The 20,842-nt window shown below is 39.9% G+C and overlaps 1 pseudogene; it reads left to right on the top strand.

Moving 5' to 3' along the window:
* Window positions 1-595: 595 nt before the first annotated feature.
* Window positions 596-20,842, top strand: part of LOC117498611 — a 30,489-nt pseudogene continuing 10,242 nt past the window's right edge.

The following is a 20,842-nucleotide window of genomic DNA, read 5'->3' as shown; positions in this document are numbered from 1 at the left end:
AAACCGTTTTTTTCTTCGGACAAATTGGATATGGACTCACCTGAGGAGCGCCCGTGTCCTTCGTGTCCGGGTTCTATCGGGAGTGATGATCCCCATACTCGATGCATCGAGTGTCTGGGGTCTGACCACGCGGCAGCTAACCTGCCTCCATCGGCAACTTGCAGCGCCTGTACAGAGTGGCGGTGTTCGAGGGGTGTTATGTTTCGCCGGTGGAGGACCCAGAGCTCGACGTGTGCTTCCCCCACCGATACCTCCGAGGCCGGTGAGCCGCCTGCGTCAGGGCTTCTACGGCACGGGCCGTCCAGCACAGCCGGCCTTCGTTTCACCCCCTCTTCCGGACATCTGGCGGTGTGTGGAAGCCACGTGGCGGCAGCCACTGAAAACGAAGGCTACGGTGGCTACTTGGGCAGGAATCCTCAAGGTGGAGGGCCACTCAGACACGGAGTGTTCCGGTGTGCCCCTGCTGGAGGATAGCCTGGCGGCGCATCTGCTTCCGCAGGCAGCTGGGTGGGCAGAGGGGAGAAGGCCCCTGCCCCCGCTGCCGCGTGACCGAGAGATGCTTGAGTATCTCGATAAGATATAGCTCGGGGTGCAGATGGCGGCGGCGGCCAATAATCTGGGTGTGTTAGGAGTGTCGCTGATTTCCCCTCAGCAGGACACTCCCACCTCCCCGTCTGAGGACGGGAGTGATTATTCGGACCGCTGCGTGGGCCAGATGAATAATCTGGTCCACGGCATGGCTACCGCAGCCGGTCGGGTGATGGCCCTGACCACCGTGGCGTTGCGTCACGTGTGGTTAGGTTTGACCGCCCTGGCTAAGAAAGACCGGGATGATCTCCTTGGGGCCCCCGTTGCCACGGGAGGGCTTTTTGGATCGATAGCCTCGGTCACTCAGCGCTTCAACCGCCTGGAAGTGGAGAAGGCTCAGCTCAGCCGCATGTTGCTGCGAGCTGCTGCAAGGAGCAGACAGGCTTCCGTGTCGGCGATACAGCAAGAACAAGCTAAACTCATCCTGAGCACACACAAACACTCACAGCCGAAGTAAAAACAATAAGTGTGGCTTGATATTGAGTAAGAAAAAGGTTTATAACGCTGTGAGAATGGGTCTGCGGAGAGCATTTCTCCGCAATCCCAACGTAGTAGCCCGAAAAACGTTTACCCATTTAAACAGTCGTGGTAGATACCTTGTTTGTTTTAAACATCGTAAATACACAAACAACAATGAATACTTACAGGTTGTGTACCCGAATCTCCCGCTGGTCCAAACAAAGTAGGAACAGCATCGTTCTTCAGTGCCCTACGCTGTACACAGTGGCGTTTTTATATGTACAAAAGTGGTGGGGCACAAAAAATTTAGATGTCTATATATAAGCTTCTGCAGTGACGTGCAGTGAGGTTCATGGCTGGTGAGGCACTGGCACTGACTCTTCAGGTTTACAAATATTATATTTTGACCTAAACCAAAATATAATATTATTTTCAAAAGCTTTTTTTGTCTGATGCTTCGATTAATTTTAAACAGACAGTTCAACAAAAGGATACCCAAAAAATGTCATTTTATCATTTAAATATTGAATTGTTCTCTCTTAGTAAGATCCCATTTTCAATAAAATGGCGGTCTTACCTTGACTTGAAGATGAAGTCCATTTGCCTATCCTTCTGGACAAACATTTCTATTACTTTTTTGTAAAAGTCCTCCTTATGTTCTTGTAGTTTCAAAAGTCTATCATAAATCTAATCCATAGATTTATGATAAAAAAATTATATAAGTAGGGTAGACATGTGGATGTTATCCGGCTAATCAAAACGTGCACGTTTCCCACAGATCTTATTTCGAGCTATTTTCTAAAATCCTCTGGAGAAATCTCATTGCTTTTTTGTGCTTACTTCCTGGTTTTAGGACGCGCCACTGCAGCTCTCTCGTCTCCTCTTCACACAGCACACTTTTCGCGGCACACGTACTTACAGCCAATCAGCTCTGAATGATTTGAGATGACGTATGGTGGGGATGGTAGCTCCATGCCCCTCTGGTCATTATTTTTTTGCCACACACATTTCATTACAAAATACTCTGAGCATGCGCAGTGAAGTTTTTACAGTCACCGTTGACTTCACAGCGAGAGGAAGGGGCATAATCAGGTTTTGTCCCACATGGCTCTAAACAGCTCAATAGGCACACACTGTGACTGTAGACACACTAATTAGAAGAACACAGACTAAAACAGCAATGTACAGACGAATCAGATGATTAAACATGATCTTAAAATATATTTTATATATTTTTTTATTTATTTTTTTGCATTTTTGTAATCATTATTTGTAATACTTTCTGCTGACACTAGGTGGGGCTGTGCCCCACCTGCCCCTAATGACCAGTCGCCACTGGCTGTACATATCCGGCATGAATCGCTGAAAGGTTTGGGAAGCTTTGTTTCGTGAAAGGCTGGCAGAGGGTGTGGCCTCTGGGTATCCCCACGTCACAGTACCCAGGAAGAAAACATTGGAAAATGAGAAATCTCCAACGAGGCGTTTTGGGGAGGTCTTTTCTGTGCTAGAGTTTTACTCGCTACAGGGTGTACTTTGAGGGTTTTTGACTCTGCAGACCGTTTACATGCATAAAATGGGACCTTTAAGAAGTAAAGCATACTTTTTTAATTTTCTGATGGCCAATTAAAAATGGACAATGTGCCGCAGTTGGCCCCCGGGCAGATCTGCTTTAGGATATCATGTTTGTTCAATTAACTGGAGAAGGTCAGTTACTAACTGATAGGGAGCTGAGAAATCATTTGGCAAATGCACCCCCACTATAAAATATTTCACAAAGGGTATTACCGCTAGACTTAACCACCATCTTCCTCTTTTTCCTTTATTTCCTTTTTCGTCTTTCCCTATTGATGTGTGTTACAACAGCTTTTCACACATGTGACATTGATCTGAACTCATTGTGAAATAAAAAATACCAAAAGAAGAGCAATAAGGCATGTATAAAGGTTATATCTTGAATCCCAGTGGTCAGGTTATCTGGATACAAGGACAGCGTGCACTGCAACCTCTCCCTCTGGAGCTGAGCAAGAGGGCGTGGTATACATTTAACATGTGAACATGGTTCCCATGGGTGCTAGAAATCCTTGAAAGTTTGTGAATTTGAGGGGAAAAACATCAAGTGTAAGTTTTTGAGAGTAGACATGAATAAAAGTAGAGTAGAAGTTGAATTTTGTTGATATTTTTTGCTATCATTGGGTTAGTACATACGCTTTGAAGATGTGTTTGTGTCAGTCCTGTACATTATCAATAACTTTACTTAAAATGTCTCAGTTTCTCATGCTAAAATGACAAAGGGTTTTCTGTATCAGTTCTCCCATGTGTATTGCCTGTGTGAGTCTGGAACGCATATAGCAGGGATGATTTAGCTGTACAGAGAGTCACTTTGCTCATATTTTTATTTCAAGTATGATGTTAAAATTGGACTTCAACAGCAGACAGTTGACCCTGCTGTTTGAGCAAGCCTAGAGTTGTGTACGATAAGCTACTTTGCTACAGTTATTCAAGTAAAAAGTACAATGTTGACGTGTACAATGTTTTTTTTAAATACATTTTTCCAAGCAATTTCTAGCGTGTTTAGGGGAGTGGGCATTGTACAAGGTATCCACATCTACGTTTTGCTGCCAAACAGTATGTGTCACTGACATTTATGATGATTGTGCCAGATTCAGCAGAAATAACGCCAGCTCTGCCAGATTGAGAGGCATTTTGTATCTGATAGGCTGGGAGTAAACGGCCTTTGTTAGCTTAAACTAGTGGGGACTAACTAACAGCAGTGGGATTTTGGTGAGACTATCACCATGCTGGCCAAAGTGACAGAAGGGGTGCCAAACCCGGCAGTCATAACACAGACTCTGCCAGATTTAGGAGCCCCCTTTTAATATTTCACCTAATGGGCTCCGAGCTATTTTCTTTTTTTTGCTTATACCTGAGAGGAATAAATAAAACCAGTGTGATTTTGGAAAGGTTATGCTCATCGTGGCCAAGGTTACGGAGAAGGTGCCAAATCCGGCAGCCAGAACACAAGCTCAGCCAGATTTTGAAAGCCCCCTTTAGTGGCATTGTCTTTATCTGTCTATGCAGCACACTGCCTCCCCCCGACTGTACCGCCCCCCTCTGCACACTTGTGAGAGTCTTATCTGAGCAGCACTGTCTTCACAAAGGCACAGATGTTGATATCAGGCTATTGCATCACTCCTCTCTCCTGGAGACAGGTAGAGAAAAGAAAGCACTTCAAAAGAAACCTGGATAGATCTTCAGGATTTTGTTATTGTAATTTGAAAGGGGGACAGACGGAGGGGCTGGCTGCTAAAAATATATATTACCAAAGCATGATTATTAATCACACCATGTTGACTCTGGGGTAAGTAGTCCATTGAAAAGTTGGGTAAAACAAGTTTCACAAGGCTTTTGTTCGGAGAATAGAGTTTGTCTTACAGAACTTTGGTTTCCTAATTCAAACATCCATTTCATTAAGATTACACACTTTCCGCTTGGTCTATACAGACAGGAGAAAACAAATAAGAATAAGTTAAACAACAATGTGCACAACGTTCACTATAGAATAGTGCTGCTGTTAATAGCACTTTTCTCACATTAATATATGACTGAAGTTAAATGTAATGAAGCTGAAGGCTAATTGTGAATAAACAAGAAGAAGCAGTAATATAATTGGTATTTTTATAATAAATATGTAATAAGAATGTGGCAATATGAAAAGGGGTGGCCCTTTGTAACCTAGAGACATTCAGCATTCATTATAATTATTTTTAAAACTTACATTACATATACATTTTCGATAGCATATCATTATATAAGTTCAATGTAAAGGGCCACAATTATTGTTACGCTTTTCTATAATGTTCTGATAGTCTTGCAGATACGTGTATGAACTTATTTTGGTATCTAGTAAAATAATATTGCTTGATTTGTTCACATTCAGCATATTCAATTACGTTTCAATATTGGAATGATTTTTTTTTTTTTTAATTGCTCCATGTGTATAAGGGGCATACATAATTTTTCCTGATAGGAGAATAATGGTTCATAGCAATCAAGTTATTGAAACCACAAATCTGCCATGGAAAAGTCACTAAATTCATTAGTATTTATCCTCTGGGAACCATGAATATCTTAACCAAAACTCATGGCAGCCCATCTGATAGCTGTTGATATTTCACTTGCAGCTAGAGCCATGCCACACAAAAAAGCTATTTTGGCTGCCATTCCTCCATAGCATTTCTTGTTTACGGACAGCGGCGTATCCCCAGAGCACACTCAGGAAATAGCAGAGATAGGCTTCAGCATGACCCTGGAGTGAATAAAAAGGACTCCTGCCGTTTTGACAGGCGAGGACAGAGCAAATAAGCGGTTTGAGAGTCTGTCCAAACAAGCCATTACGTGGGGAGAGGGGCTGCAGTGCAAAACAAGGTGGATGAAAGGGAAGACCAACCCACTTGGTGGCACAAATAAAGAACACACCCCCTTATTTCTAGGAAATGTTGGAGCAAAGCATTCAATTTACTTTCCCGCCCTCCACTTTGTTCAAGCTCAACAAACCAACCAGTGCCTTCTTGTTGTGGTTATGTGCTCATATTTTTAAAACTATGGAGTTATTCAACTAGTTAAACGCCAATGTCTCAGGAGCACTGTGGCTTGTCAAATGTGATAATGCTGTATACACATTTCTCTATTAATTCTTACATTTCTCAGCTGAATGCCTTGAAGTTGGCAAACAGAATGGATGTCGGGACAAATGTAAATAAGAACCCAATCTAACGCTCCTCTGACCATATTTCCCACTTTCATCATTATCATCTATTTTACCTTGCAGCAAGTCAGAGGCGGTTCTAGACAAATTTGATGCAGGAAAAATGAGATTTTAACATTTATTTTAAATTCATAGCGCATAAAAAAACCTAAAATACCATTATTGGTGATTTAGTAACAGAGTTTGTGTCAATTACTTAGTTACAACTTTATTTTATTTGTTTAGTTACTTTGGCCCAAGATAGAGAACAATAAAATAAGTTTGGGGTAATAAATACATTATTTATGCAGCCAAACCTTATTTTATTTTATTTCTTAATATATGTTGGGATTTGTTTTAGTCACAAAATGTGTTTTAGTAACTTAATTATTAAATTACATTCCTAAAAAAAGCACAGTAACATGGTATTTTACATTAATTGCATTTTCATAGATTTACAAATGTAAATTAGCACCCAATTTGATGCTTCTCTGACCATATTTGCCACATTCATCATTATCATCTATTTTACCTGGGGTATGTTGTGTGAGATAAAGTAGGATGCGAATGACCAAATCTTTGGTTGTCATTAAAAATAACAGTGTTGTAGAGACGAAAGATACTTCCAATTGAGATACATTGTTTAGAAAAAAGTGAAAATTCCTGTCCATGTACACAAACCAACACATTAAATGACAGACCATGTCTAGCACTGCCATGACACTGGGTTTAAATGATGGACCTGAATCTATTACATTTCAAAATGTGGTTGAAACGTGACCACAGTACAAGAAGCTGAATGTTTCTCACTAAATGTATATAAATTATGAAAAAAAAGCAGTTCAGTGTAACAGCGTAAAACATTGATTTAGCATTAATTAATTTATGGATTCAGAACATTTAAAAATGTACAGTTCAAGTGTTTTTTCAGTTCATTTAAACATTTCTCAGCTCTATACTACAGTTGGCACACAGAATTAATGTTGGGACCGATGTAAATAAGCACCCCATTTACAGCTCCTCTCCCCCACATTCATCATCATCATGGATTTTACCTTGAAAAAAGTATTTTTTTACGAGATACAGTACAGTACGTGCAGACACAAAAGCACGAGACACTGTATAAACAAAGCGACCATGTTTGTTTTCCCCGCAGTGAATGCAGTAGACCACAGTTACACTAAACCTGGTGGACTTTAAGAACAAATGGCAGGAGGAGAGCGCGTACACGCAGCCAAGGTCCTTTCTGCCCCTGTGGCTGCTCGCTGATCGCGGATGATAAATGGCTGAACATGGCCGAACCCTCATTTGGCTCTCACAGCATCAGGTGATAAAAGCGGAGCCCTTGTCAGCGATGGAGTGTGCTCTGCTCTGCAAGGACAAAGTCTCACACCCACAGAGTCACTAGAGGAGAATGGACTTAATATTCACTGCAGGCAGGCAGGTTTGGAAGCGAGCGGTAGAAATTCAAGAGATGTGTCAAGGGGGGCTCTGTATCCTGGTTTAAACCCAGGTATATACTGTAGCCATATGTGTGCATCTGTTCATAGTGTGGTTCATTATCAAGCTGTCAGAGAAACATTAACATAGATGAGCTTATGTCACACCTGCATATCAAGGACAATAGCCTGATAAGATGATAATTGAAAGCAGGGGTGAAAATATCTAATCGTGCACATTAACACTGCAACATTAACTTTACTAGGAATAGATTTAACATGGACACTGATGAATTAATAACACTGTTTCTCAAAGGACTTATAAGGTAGGTACCTATATTTCTTTTATATAAAATCTTCTAAAATAATTACACCATAATGTAAATGTAGCTTGTAACTAGATTTTTAAAAGACAGATATATTCCTATTTTTTATGCAATTATGTTCACAATTACATTTGCTAAGTATGAGCGGGAAGCCAGTTTTGATATTTATTGACATATATATATATATGGGAACATTTGTTTGTGATGCTGTTTCAGTGACATTGTGTGATGACAAAACATTGATTTACCATGAATAAAGGTATGGATTCTATTTCAAATGTAGCATTTAAGTGTTTTTCAAGGTTGTTGTTCAGTAAATCAGACCATCATGGCACAGCGCTGAATTGGATCTCTTTATATAGGCTTTTTTTCATAACATATTTCATAGGTGGTGCATTATGATATAAAGTTTGAGAAACACTGATTTACAACATAGTCACTGAGTCAATATAAATGGGGGAGGGCAATCTGCAACCACAGCACACTATTGTACTATTGGAAGATGAATTATCTCAGCGGCCTCACCGGGCTAATCACTTATCAAACATCCCCACATAATGTGAATCTACTCTGACGAAGTGAAAAGAAAAGTATTTTAATTAAAGGAAGCAAGCAAACAAAGTAAAAGCTGCAGCTAATTATATTCAATCAGTTTGCAATCATAATGTTGCATGTCTCAATTACAGGATTTCAATGCCCTCATCACTGTAATCGCACACTCCGTGTTTGGATTCGTGCAGCCAGCCCACTCTGTTAAAAAATGCCCACCCAGCTTCCTATTACACCATGCTGCCTTTGGGATAATTGATTTGGTTTAATATAATAGAAGACAGTGCACAGGGAAGTCTCAAAGGAAATAGGACTGTCATCTGTTTTCCATTCTATTAGAACACATTGTAACCTCACCTCCCTCTTGTATTTGCATACAGACTGACACCACATGGAGACACACTTTCTACACGGCTGCAGATGTTCAACAATGATTCTTTCATCAAGGACATATCTGATTTTGTGCGGGTAAGGAAACAGGACTGTCACATGTAAAAATAGTACCTGATAGTAAGAATGTGAGAATTTGTAGTATGAATTATTCATAGAAAATGTGCTAACACGCTGATGTCAAACAGGTATAATCCTATCTATTTTAACATTGTTAGTTTAAACTTTTAGCCTGTTAGCGTGCTAGCTGTTTGCTAATTAGCACCAAACTCAATCTTAGTTTAGCCTGTTCGCATGCTAGCTGTTTGCCATTAGCACCAAATACATTTTCAGTATAGCCGTAAGCATGCTAGCTTTTTGCTAATTAGCCCCTCAACATTCTTAGTTTAGCCTGTCAGAACTATGTCTTTGCTAATTAGCGCCAAACAGCATGTTAAAAAGTATTACATTATTGACAAAAAGCATGTAGTCATAACTCAATGGAAACAACAATGCATTTTTAAGAATGTAGCCATCATTCATTTCTCTGTTGTCCTTTCTTTTACCATCATGCAAGGTGCCAAGCTTCAAGACATTAGGTAAAAATAACAAATGTGAATCATAGGTTTCATATTATAGCAAAAATAGCTTGTTCTCTCTGCATTTATCAGTATATTACATAATTTCGAAGTCATAAGCAAACGTTTGGTATTCATAACTGCCCTGCAGCCTTCTCGTTCAATATCCATTTGAAATGTATTTTTTAAGTACATTATCAAGACTTCCCAAACTGAATTGTGTGTCTTGCCCGAAGGTAATGATTTTTATACTGAATTACCATCCGCATAAAGGGAATATTTAAAAATATTTTTGCGTTGTTGTCTCCTCAAGTAATTTAGCAAATACATTTCAGGCTGGTTTAGTCAGGAATAAGTGGCACTATAAATATAATCCAATAATGTGATTTTTCTTCTACAAATGGTGTGTATCATATTATGGTAGCTCCAGGTAGGAAAGTGGACCTATTTACCATATGTCATGTATGAGATGATTATTCGGATTATCCTTTATACCATAGATTTCCTTGCAATTATCCATGCCAATATTAATTTCATAAGTCAATGCTCTAATTTACCTCCTGTCACTCCATTTCTGCATGCCAAATATTGGCCATCTGCTGTGGCAGTGTGTGTGTGGGGGCACACATCTATCTGTATACTAAGGAGCTGATTATGAATGATGTTTATTAGGCAGTCAGCTGAAGCTTCCACAAACTGGAATTTCCATAACTCATTATCCTGCAGGTTTATTAACTGTAATCACATTAATCCATGCAGCATAAATCAAAGGTGTTCGTATTTAAACAATGTACAAGTTCTGTTAACAGTTCTTTGCTATTTTCTGATGGATGTGTTCGGATTGGGACGTCATTTGTCTTCAGCCAGGTCTAGTATACGAAGGAGGTAGAAAACTGTGTCAGTCAAAAAAGTCTCAAAGTAAAACTCTAAAACTAAAATGCAATTCTCACTTCAACTTTTTGTTCACAAGATTAGTCCCAGGTTTAAATGTCCAGTAGCTACAGGTCCTTACAATATCATACTTTTGAAACATGCTAGAGAATGGGGTCATTAAACCAGCTCTGCTCATCAGTGTTGGAAAGACTCAAGTAAAAGCGCCTGTGCAAGGTTTTACACAAGTGCTCTAAAAGTAAAAGTAGGTCAGCTAAAATGCGCTGAATGTACGCTGAATAAACAGAGTTATCATTTTTCCTAAAGGTCGACATACATTCTTGTGGACCAACATCAGCCCTGATGTCCAAACCTACACATTTCGTTCTATTGAATTCATTCTGTTCATTGAGGAAATATAAATATAAAACCACATTCCTTAGTGTATCATCACTAGATAAAAAAATGTAAATAAGGATATAAAAAGGCAGAAAATTACATAATTGGAAGAGCTATAAATAAAACTGCACACTGCGGTAGATGCAGCATACTACTGGTTACCAAATTTGGCAATTATCATATTATTCTTTTCATACATGCTTCTCATTTATCAACAGAGAAAGGAATTTGTAGTTATCATGGACAGTGATAAATACGATATACGCTGATGAATATACTTTTGTTTATTGTTATGTGTATTGTAGTCTTTTGGAGAAGTGGTGGTATCTGGCAGTTGGGCCTAATATTGTTGGTACCCGTAAATTCAGTATAATCCCCCCCTTTGCAAATGGTCTAAAATTGCCACTACATAGTAGAACACTACTTTAGTAAAGATATGACAAAAAGGCAAACATTTTAGCCTTGACCTTTGAACTTTCAGTGGTAAAAACAATTCAACCAGTATCACTGTTGCCACATTTCAGAATAAGAAAAGTTGCAAATGCTCATTTTCAACTATTTAAGCTAGCAATACTCTTTGATAGCTGTATGGAAAAAATACAGTCAAGACATTCATCAACTATGTGGCTGTAAGACCACATTAAGTCACTTAGCATGAGAATGTTAAATGGTCCTGTTCTAGCTAGCTTGGCCCGGCTCCACGAGGACAAATACGGCAAAACGCATCGGAGTAACGCAAACGCAACCGCAAAAAACCTTCCGCCCACACGCAATATACACCGGATTGTGTCAAGCTCCACGAGACGGCTCCGTTTACATCCAACCGCTGGAAAAGCTGCAGTACATATGCCGAACCTGTACGTGGCGCTGTAACTTCCTCCACAAAAGCAGCAACTTCCTCCACAAAAGCAGCGAAGAAGAATGGTTGTCATGGCTGCACTTCTGTTTATTCTCCGCGGTGGGGGCGGAGGGAACCGCACAGAGTTTTTCGCCGGTCAATGTGTGTTAAAGTTTAAATCTTTATGCTTCCTCATGCAGCAGCTGATCCAGTAAGTAAACCCGACAGTAAAAATAAACATATTTATAACTAGTTTAGGTAGTTTGAGAAGTAATTAAAATAGCTAAGGGTGATGATCTGACTTGAAGTGTGTGTTTTGCTCCCGCTGCATCACAGCCGGAGGAGCTGCGTGTCTCCGTCCTGTCAGATTAGACTTCACTCGCGTTTATGTTCATATCGAGATAAAGATAAATAATCTGAATTCAGTGTGCAGTGTACTTTTGCGGGGGTGAGCAGCAGAGGTGGGGAGAGGCGGGGCTATGAAACGCATGACCGTATAGGCGACCCCACGGCCCCGTTGGACCCCCCAGAGCGCTCCGTTCCCAGATCTATCCACCTTTGGACCCGTTGTCGTTTGCGGGGTCTGTTTCTACGTTTCTGTTACGGCGTCGTCGAGCTTAAAGGGCTATACGCATGAGAAATATGCGGATTCAACCCGTTTTCGTCCTCGTGGAGCCTACGCCTTAGTTTCTCATCGTTTGTTAGAATTTGAGGAAATTAGATATCCATCAATGTTGCCTAAATGTAATTTATGTAATTAACTAACATGATACATTGTAAATTACCCTTTTTTTTCTTATATTCACATTAACTTTTAAGTAAATCAAGCACGCCCTAAGCTAACCAACTATATCTGAAAACATATTTTGATATATTTTGGCTCAGCAAAATTCCTCCCATGCTTACAAATTAGCTAGACGCCAGGAGGAAGCAAAAGGCTGCTGTTTTTTTTGTATCGGTTCAATCTTAGAAGTAATGCTATTTCCATATCTTCATCTGAGGCAGGATAAGCTTTAATTACAAAGCCATGAGGCTCTGAGTGTATCTGCACAGCAATAAATAGGTAATAGCCTCAGCAATGCTGCCTCTCAGGCCACGTTTAGTGAGTGGGAGATAGGGTGAGGAGATAGAGAGAGATGCGAGTATAGGAGCGATGAGAAGTGGCAGGGCACCCAGTTGTCCAGTTGCAAGGTCAGAGACTGACATTCATCCAAATGTGCATGCAGCCTTTGTCATCAGCATATTTACTATGCTAATAGTGTTTATTCTCTGAGGGGATGGTTCAAAAATAGTGCAGCATTAACTTTGACTTAATCTGTAACTCTTTAAAGTTACATTAAGATTACATTCAAAGCCTTAAAGTCAATTTATAAGTGTAGTCCAAGCAGGTTATCTATGATTTCATGCCTAAGTGAATGAATGTTAGCTTTACATTTAGCTCCCAAATACGTGACCAATCATGTTACATGTCCCGAATGGCATTGATGAGTAAGCCATGTTCAGCCAGAAATGTCTCTATCTGCATTTCATTTTCAATTCATTCACCTGGAGATGCAACAGAATTAGATGCAACAAGCAAAAGCTGTGTTTTATTTGTATTTACTGTGAGTGTAGCCTGTGCGTCACCACCGCTAAGCTAAAGGCGGACGCGTGTCAGCGTGCTAATGTTTAGTAGTTGATTTAGTAACGAATTAGCAACCATACTTCATATCGTAGAACAAACATGATGAAAGGATAATAATAAGACAAGCTCTTACGAATATGTCTAATGTCCTAGATACATTTCTGCTGCTCCTCATCGTTGTAATATTTCCTTAATTAGATTATGTCTGTTGAAATATTATGATGCATGTCCAAACAACACACTGACGTTAGTGTGTCATCACCTAGCGCCTTTTTGTCATTTCACCAGTACACTCATTACAGTCTAGCTCTTTTTCCAGTGGTTAATTAAAGACAGTCCTGTAGGGCCAGTTTAATATCATTGTACCCTACAGACATCCAATGGCCTTAATTGATATGTCTGCCAAGGACATAGAAACTGGGATTTCTTCAGGGCCAGATAGTTGTAGCTTAATAGTAATTGCAAATTAATTAGCAAGAGGCTGAATATAACCTCAAATGTTGGTCGACAGCTAATGTTAGCTTCTGCAGTAGATGTATTGACTGCTGCGTAAATGGAGTGTGGATATCAGGATTTATACTAAATGAAAGCTAACTTAAAAAAACAAGGTCATATAGCAGCAGACAAATAAAAAAAAAAAACATTAGTAAAGCTGTTCAAAAAACATAATTTTATTTATTTTTTCAAATGTATATAACAATACGTTTAAAATTACTTTTATTTATGATTAAATCATTGATTAAATAAATTCTTCCTTCTTTATTCTTTTCAAAACAGAATGAACAGGATGCCCGAGAAAAAATATGATAACACAACATTTTGTTTAAAAAAATTACCTTAAATTATACTTTTAGCACTATTGAAAAGTAATCAGATGGCTTTACTTTAAACATGAAAATAACGATTTTTCTCCAAATTTCACCTAAATACTAATACCAAAATGTTTGAATTAATATTGAAATATTATTTTCCCATTCTACCTCTCTAATGCGTTACATCATCATTTGCATGAACTACTTGGATGGAACATCAGCTATTGTCTATAGCAATGAGAACATGTCTCTGAGGGTGTTGGATCATAAATAATGCATTGTGTCTATGCTGACAACGTTCTCCATAGGGGTAACACTCAGGCAGAGCTGCAGCAGCATGAAACAGCCGCTCCACACCAAGCTGTTTCTCTCCGGCTCCCAGCCATTTTGTAAAACATTGTAATCATAACGGGGGTGCTCACAAAGACAAAGAAATCGGCACATTTCTTTCTGCACATCCTCGCTCCTGCTGCTATCTACCTGGGCCGCTGCCTCTTCTGTCACAGGAAGTGTGCCTCAAACCTGTCTGTCAAGATGGATTGGCAGGTGAGAAAATATCTGAGTGTAGGCAGGCGTGTGTGTGTGTGGGCACAGATACATTACCTGTGTGAGCAGGTTGATTGGCAGGCTATAGCCTCGAAGGAGTGCCTCAAAATTGTCACTCCAGTTGATGCGCAGGCTGATGTTGCTTGCTGCGGTGATAATTGGATGTGAACAAGCTACTTACACCTCACATGCTGTAATCATACTGTGAAATAATGTAACAATTATATATTGGCACTGGATAAATATAGGCCTATATTTTGCACTGTTTGCGTAAATGTGCAATCACTTCCATGCCACTCTTGTGGTGTAAAACGCATTGACTCAATACTTTACGTAGAGTTTTGAGGGACCTGTGCTTTACTTGAATATTTAATTTGTTATGCTTTTTACATGCCTGAGATTTTAAAATGAATTGTTAAGGAATACATTTCCCAACAGTATCAAAATAAGATAGAACATAGTGCGCATTCGCCAACCGTACTTACTATTTTTCTATAACTAACTTCTATTAGTAACTTATTGAGCTGTGCTCTCTCTAACAAATCCTTTGAGAGAGAGATTTTGTTGGGTTTTTTCACCGTTGAGTTGCTGCTGTTGTGCATCCACACCACAGTCTGTACCCATAGCTGCCTTGTTTACACCAGGGAGAAACTAATCGTGCTAAAGCCGGCTAGCATAGTGGTCGGAACAACAGCCATCCCTTTGGAAATCTGGAATTAGACACAGAGGATGCAGGGTAAACTGAAGAGAAGCCGGAGGAGTGCTGGATCCTATGGAGAATAGGAAATAATATAAGCAGTGTCTCCCCCATCTCATCATGGGCAACGTAACAACTCTGGCTAATGAAATGGATGAGCTAACCGTGTTAGCCATAAGTGAGACGGAATATCTGGATTGTAGTTTAATGTGCTTTACACAAACATGTCTGCACCAGGATATATCCGACACCAACGTTTCCTTTGATGCCTTCCGGACTGTTTGATTTATTGATAGACTGAATTTGCTCCACTTTGACCGACTGCATCATACAACTTTGTAAATAAGTAAGGATAATCTAATAATACGGGAGGGGCAATACTGCTTCTTGTTGAACACTCATTGTTTAACTTCTGTACTTTTACTTTTGCAACTTGACTATAACAGAGTATTCATACATTGTGGTACTTCAGTTAAAGATCCAAAAATATGTCATCAACAACTGAATCTCATGCAAACACTGTAACCAAGCAATATAAAGGGAATGAGAGTACAAATAAAATCTGAAATGATATCACCAACATGTTTTGAATTTACCCGAGTTTCACTGGTACTGAGAGCCTGAAAGTGAGCAATAAAAGTATCATTCCAGAGGGTGCTGAGGCTTGTGTCAGTTAGTCACTCAGAACAGCATGCAGAGCCTACGAGCTGCTACATATGACCAGGCAAAGTGTCTAACGTCCGCCTCCACCACCTGTCACAAGATACTGAACTTTCAGAGCCTGCAATGGAACAAAGTTAAGGTACAGAATGTCCATCACTGTCAGGGTTGAGCGAAGCAGGCAGGACCCAAATGCAGATTTAACAGAAAATACCTTTATTTCAAGGCTACAAGTAACATACAGAGCTCTCCCCCGTGAACACAGTCAACAACAAACAAGGATCTCACAAAGACTAACAGAAAAAGCAGAACCTAAATGCACACAGGACTAATGAAACAAACAAGACACACAAGGTGAACACAATCGGGTAATCAGGTAGGAGGAAACACACAGACAGGAAGCAACAGGCAAGACGGGGGATGAACACTTTTCAAAATAAAACAGGAAACCAAAGACAGATCTAGACAAGACAAAACACAACACAGACAGATCGTGACAATCACCTTTTGGATATTTAGACAAAAACACATACTGCAAAACTGATTTTATAGTTACATCCAGGGTTGGGAGGGTTACTTAAAAAATATATTCCCTTACAATTAGTAGTTAGCTGAAAAAAAATGTAATCAGTATCAAAATATAAAAGTATTGTAGCCTGATTACTTTCCGTTGCTTTCGGAAGAAAAAAAATATCAATAAGATGTTTATAAGTGTATTATGTAAGACAACAAAACAATGTAACATTTACAAAGAAGAAACCAAGTATCAAAACTGTGTATTTAACAATAAATCCCTGTGACTGCTTCCCAATAAAATCCAATGAGAAATAGCAGCACTAGGGAAATCAAATATAAAATCAAAAACTGGGAAATTGCATTGCCCACATGTATTGTTTTCTGTGAATCACTTTTGCACAGGTAGGAAGAACAGTTTCATATCAATCCAACACACAAATTGGGGACTCTGACACTCACAACAAAAAATACTATACTGAGATTTTATTACCCAATGTTGAGTACTTTATTGGCCTCTGCAAGTATAAAAAGAGTTTGATTTCATGAACATTTTAGGAATCATTCTGCCGAGCCAAGGACATAAGATTATGATTCTGATCTTGTTAAGTAGCAATCCAATGGTGTGAATGCAGGTTTAAGCAGGTAATCTGTAAATCATTACAGCTTTCGCACTTTTAAAAATAAGCCCCACAGCCTGAGATATCACTGTGACAGTGTAGAGTACCTGCCCTCTGGAATCTGTCACACTGATGATTGACAGGTTGCATTCTGGAGGTGAGCCATGAAACTGTCAGCTCAGCAGGCGCCTGGGGGCCTGGCTGTGCTGATATGATTTATGTAGTCGCTGATTGTGTCAGTTGCTCGGCAAATTGATTGTGTCACTCCTTCCTGTAAACCATTGCCCTGTAGAGGCTTTCTCCAAGGTAGGGCCAAAATCCTGAACCACAGATGAAGCTAAGGCGAAGGATTTTCTGGAAAAGTTGTTAATTTTTAAAGAAGTGTCAAAAACCCTGATAGCAACATTTGACTTTGAGAATGTAGGTCAGCAAATCCTTGAAGAACGGAGTAGTGGCTTTTAGCCTTCAATGGAAAATAACTTCTGTTACCAAACACTGTTCAGCCTCATATATCTCTCTGTCAGTATTCTTGTGCATCAGGCTGCCGCAATCAAGAGGAGAGAATTTAGATGAGCTCTCTCTGGCCCTCATTTGGGTTTATAATTCACCCAGAGGACGTCTGCAACCAGAAAATAAATTGAATGTTGTTAAAATCATGACTGCAAGTTGATGAGGCTGAGAACAGCCGCAGATCACAGACACAAAGTGGTGTTAATGAGGAAAGGTATTTAAAAATAGATTTCTGTTTAACTTGCAGGAAACATGCTACAGTGCACGTGAGGACTAGATGTTCTCCTGTATGAATGTGTTACTTGCCAACAAAAAACGAGAATAAAGGAATTACAACCAATGTCTGAAATAAAAAAAAAATCGAAGTTCTCGGTTTTATGAAATTGCCTAGTTGGTATTGTGATGTTAAAAGTCAATTGTGTTATTGCCCCTACCTTTTCCATACAATTACAAAAACAGTGGCTTTGTATTTTTGCCTTTAATTTTCATTGAATCACAGAGAAACGCAAGAAGATTTTAAGTTGTTAAAGCAAAGATTGGACATGGCCATGCAGCCATTATGGAAATTGGGACAATAGTGTTCATTAGGACAACATTTTTCAATTCCATTGTCCAATAATGTCATGTTTTGGCGTGACCAGTGTCATCTCAACCACCTACAACATGTGCCACTGTATAATGGATGTGTTGACTTTTGTACAGCAATCCTAGCATAATGGTGGTACTGAAAAGAAGTGAAAACATCTCAGAAACAGTTGATCTGGCACTCTCAGCACTTGCTGTTCCTTCACAGCATAATGACCCCTCTATTCTTGGTTGGCGTTCAAAAGAGTCAATTTGGTGCATAATGGATAATGTAACAATAAACATTTTCATATTGCAACATAGAAAGTGTGTTTATGTAATACTGTTACTTTGCACAATTCAGTTATAACCTGGCGTTATTTAAATGGGAACTCATTAAGGCCACTTAATCAGAGCACTGTTCTCCATGTTTGAGCAGCTGCAAAGGCAATAAGTGTATGGTTTGCATCCAAAACAGAGTATGAGCCAGAAAAGAAGCTAATGAGGGAGCTCCCTGTGCACAGCCATTCTCTTCAAGATGGAGGCCAGCCAGAGCAGGATACACGGCAATGGATTCAGGTGTTACAGTGCTTAAAAGGAGGGTTTTTAATTTGCTTTAAAGCTGCGCTTGTCAATATTTCTATTGCTCTGCCCTGTTGTTCGGATCCGCTCTGTTAATCGGATCCGCTCCATAATGTAATGGGTTCTTTTTGTCCATTATGCATCCTTCCAAAAAGTTTCTGAAAACTTGTTCCAGTACTCTCTTTCTGTAAAACTGCTGACAAACAAGAAAACGGAGCTACAACCAGTACTGAACATATACAATCTTTTACAGAGGTAATTATCACCAATCGCTGCACTTCCCTTCAGCTCTACGGATTGTTCGAGCATCTTTCAGATCAATCTTTTGGTGTTGCTGGCTATACTACTTCGATGTTTTATTTCAGTCCCACTTTTCTATTTGAATGAACATTGATTTCCAGCTTTCTTCATGCACAATTTTGAACTTCCATGCTGTTATTCAGCTATTCAATAGATGGTAATGTCCTACTGAGCCAATTAAAGGGTAGAGTTGGGCCATACAACCTCAACACATGACAACTGATAATGGCCATTTAATCAGCTGATAAGTGTGTGCCAGGATTAGGAGGTCCCTTGCCGTAGCTCGGATGCGTGACCCTGACCAGTCCATTGCTGATTGGTCCAAAAGATAAAGGCCATAACACTGAACCTAGCACCCACTACTCTATTCTTAAACATCTGTTCAGACACCCCAAATATCCCTTGAGAAATGGCTTCTTGGAAACCAATAAAGAGTTGCTCACTGCCGACAGTTCTCCAGTCAGACCAGAAGCCTGGCTGCGGTGCAATGAGCCAGTCTGCTTCCACCTGTCTGACCTGTCTAATGGCCTCCGGGATCCCTTCTCTCTTCTCCCTCTTTTTAATTTAACGGATTATAGGCATTGGTAATTGCATATTAATTTTTTTCAGGCAGAAAATATTTCCACAATTATTAAACTACTGGCCTTAAACACATGTACTGTATAAACTGGTACCACTTTACAATAAGACTACCCTTATAAAGGGTGTACGAATAGTTTGTAATTCATTTATTAATTAGGTTGTGAACACTTTATAAATCATTAATAAGCTTTTATAAGACATGAAATAAACAGGGCAACTGTGACCGGTTGCTTGCCAAATAGTGAGCCCACATTTATCTGTACTGCTAAGCCTTATATTGGCTACAGAGGTCGCGTTAACCGAATATTTTCCGTCTATGACGTTTTTTGTTTAACAATGACGGAGAAATCTGAAAACTCAGAACAGCGCCAAAGTTTCCCCGCAGAGGGGCTCCGGTATTATGCCGTGTTATGCATGCCCGACCAAAAGCATGATATCGTTTCCAAACCTACATTTGCCGGACAGATCATTGAAATGTCTGTGAGTATTTGCTTTACGCTGTGCGCGCTTCCGCGAGGTGCAGTGGACATGCATAACACGGCGCTAACAGTTCACGAGCGAGTGTGCGTCCCCGCGTCCCCCCGTTGACAGTTCACGAGCGTGCTCTCTCTTCCCCCCCCCGTCAGAGTTGTGTACAGACCGACGGGTGATAATGTATATTCACGGAAATTGTACGATCCTGTCAGTCAAAATGACGGGCAGCGAAAAAGTCTAGCACAACCTCTGATTGGCTACCTAGCTTACTTCGTCTTCTTCATCAGCCAGCATCCTTGGTATCTGTTATTCATCTTGCCAAATAGTGAGCCTGTGTTGATGTATGAAAACTATGTTAGAACTGGTTTATACAACACACTCTCACTCCATAAACGTCCAGGAGCGACGCTTGGTCAGGGTCCCGAGGCGTGCAGTTGGGACGCTCCTAGGCTCCTTCAGCTTCATAAACAGACGCAAATAGCTTTCAACTGATTGCAATGTATTCCCATCTGCAGCGGGATTTGACGCTCATGGAAGCACGGCATTCGTTTGTGTCGGCGGCTGTTAAAGGCAATGTGAGCGTCCATTCCCATTGGATAACGGAGAATTGTACACCCGGAAGTAAGTATTCCCCTTACTGTCGATTGATTTGACAGTGATATCTCCACTACTCATCAACTCAAAAACACCAGATTATCCTTGTTAATCAAACGACATTGATAGGTTTTAGTGTGTTTACAATGCTTTTGTCACGTTTTCCCCTTCAATTCTGAGAAACAAGTCGTTTTCTATGAGTTTTGGATGGCCGAAGACATTACATTACCCACAATCCTCTGTAGCAACCATAGACTGTATATTGCAACAGGCAACAGCTTCGGTTCATGTTAATTTACAAACTCTTCAACTACAACCGTAGTTATATTTAAAAACATGTTAGAAGGCCTCACGAAATACTTTAATGTAAATTTAAATTTAAATGTGAAGGAATGTGTGAATATTAACTGTGGGTTTTTCTCTGGAAGTTTTTCCTTGTACGATGTGAGGGTCAAAGGACAGATGATGCCGTTTTTCTCATACTGATATTCCACTATGCACGCTGGGATTTGGTGTTTATGCGATGTGAAATCCGAAAACATTTAAAAGAAATTAAATAATACATTATTCAGAGTGTGCTTGCTTTTCTCTTTGGAGGTCATCAC

This window comes from Trematomus bernacchii, unplaced genomic scaffold (genome assembly GCF_902827165.1).
Source record: "Trematomus bernacchii unplaced genomic scaffold, fTreBer1.1, whole genome shotgun sequence".
Taxonomy (NCBI): Eukaryota; Metazoa; Chordata; class Actinopteri; order Perciformes; family Nototheniidae; genus Trematomus; species Trematomus bernacchii.
Note: the sequence above shows the minus strand (reverse complement) of the source record. Positions and strands in the feature narration are given on the sequence as shown.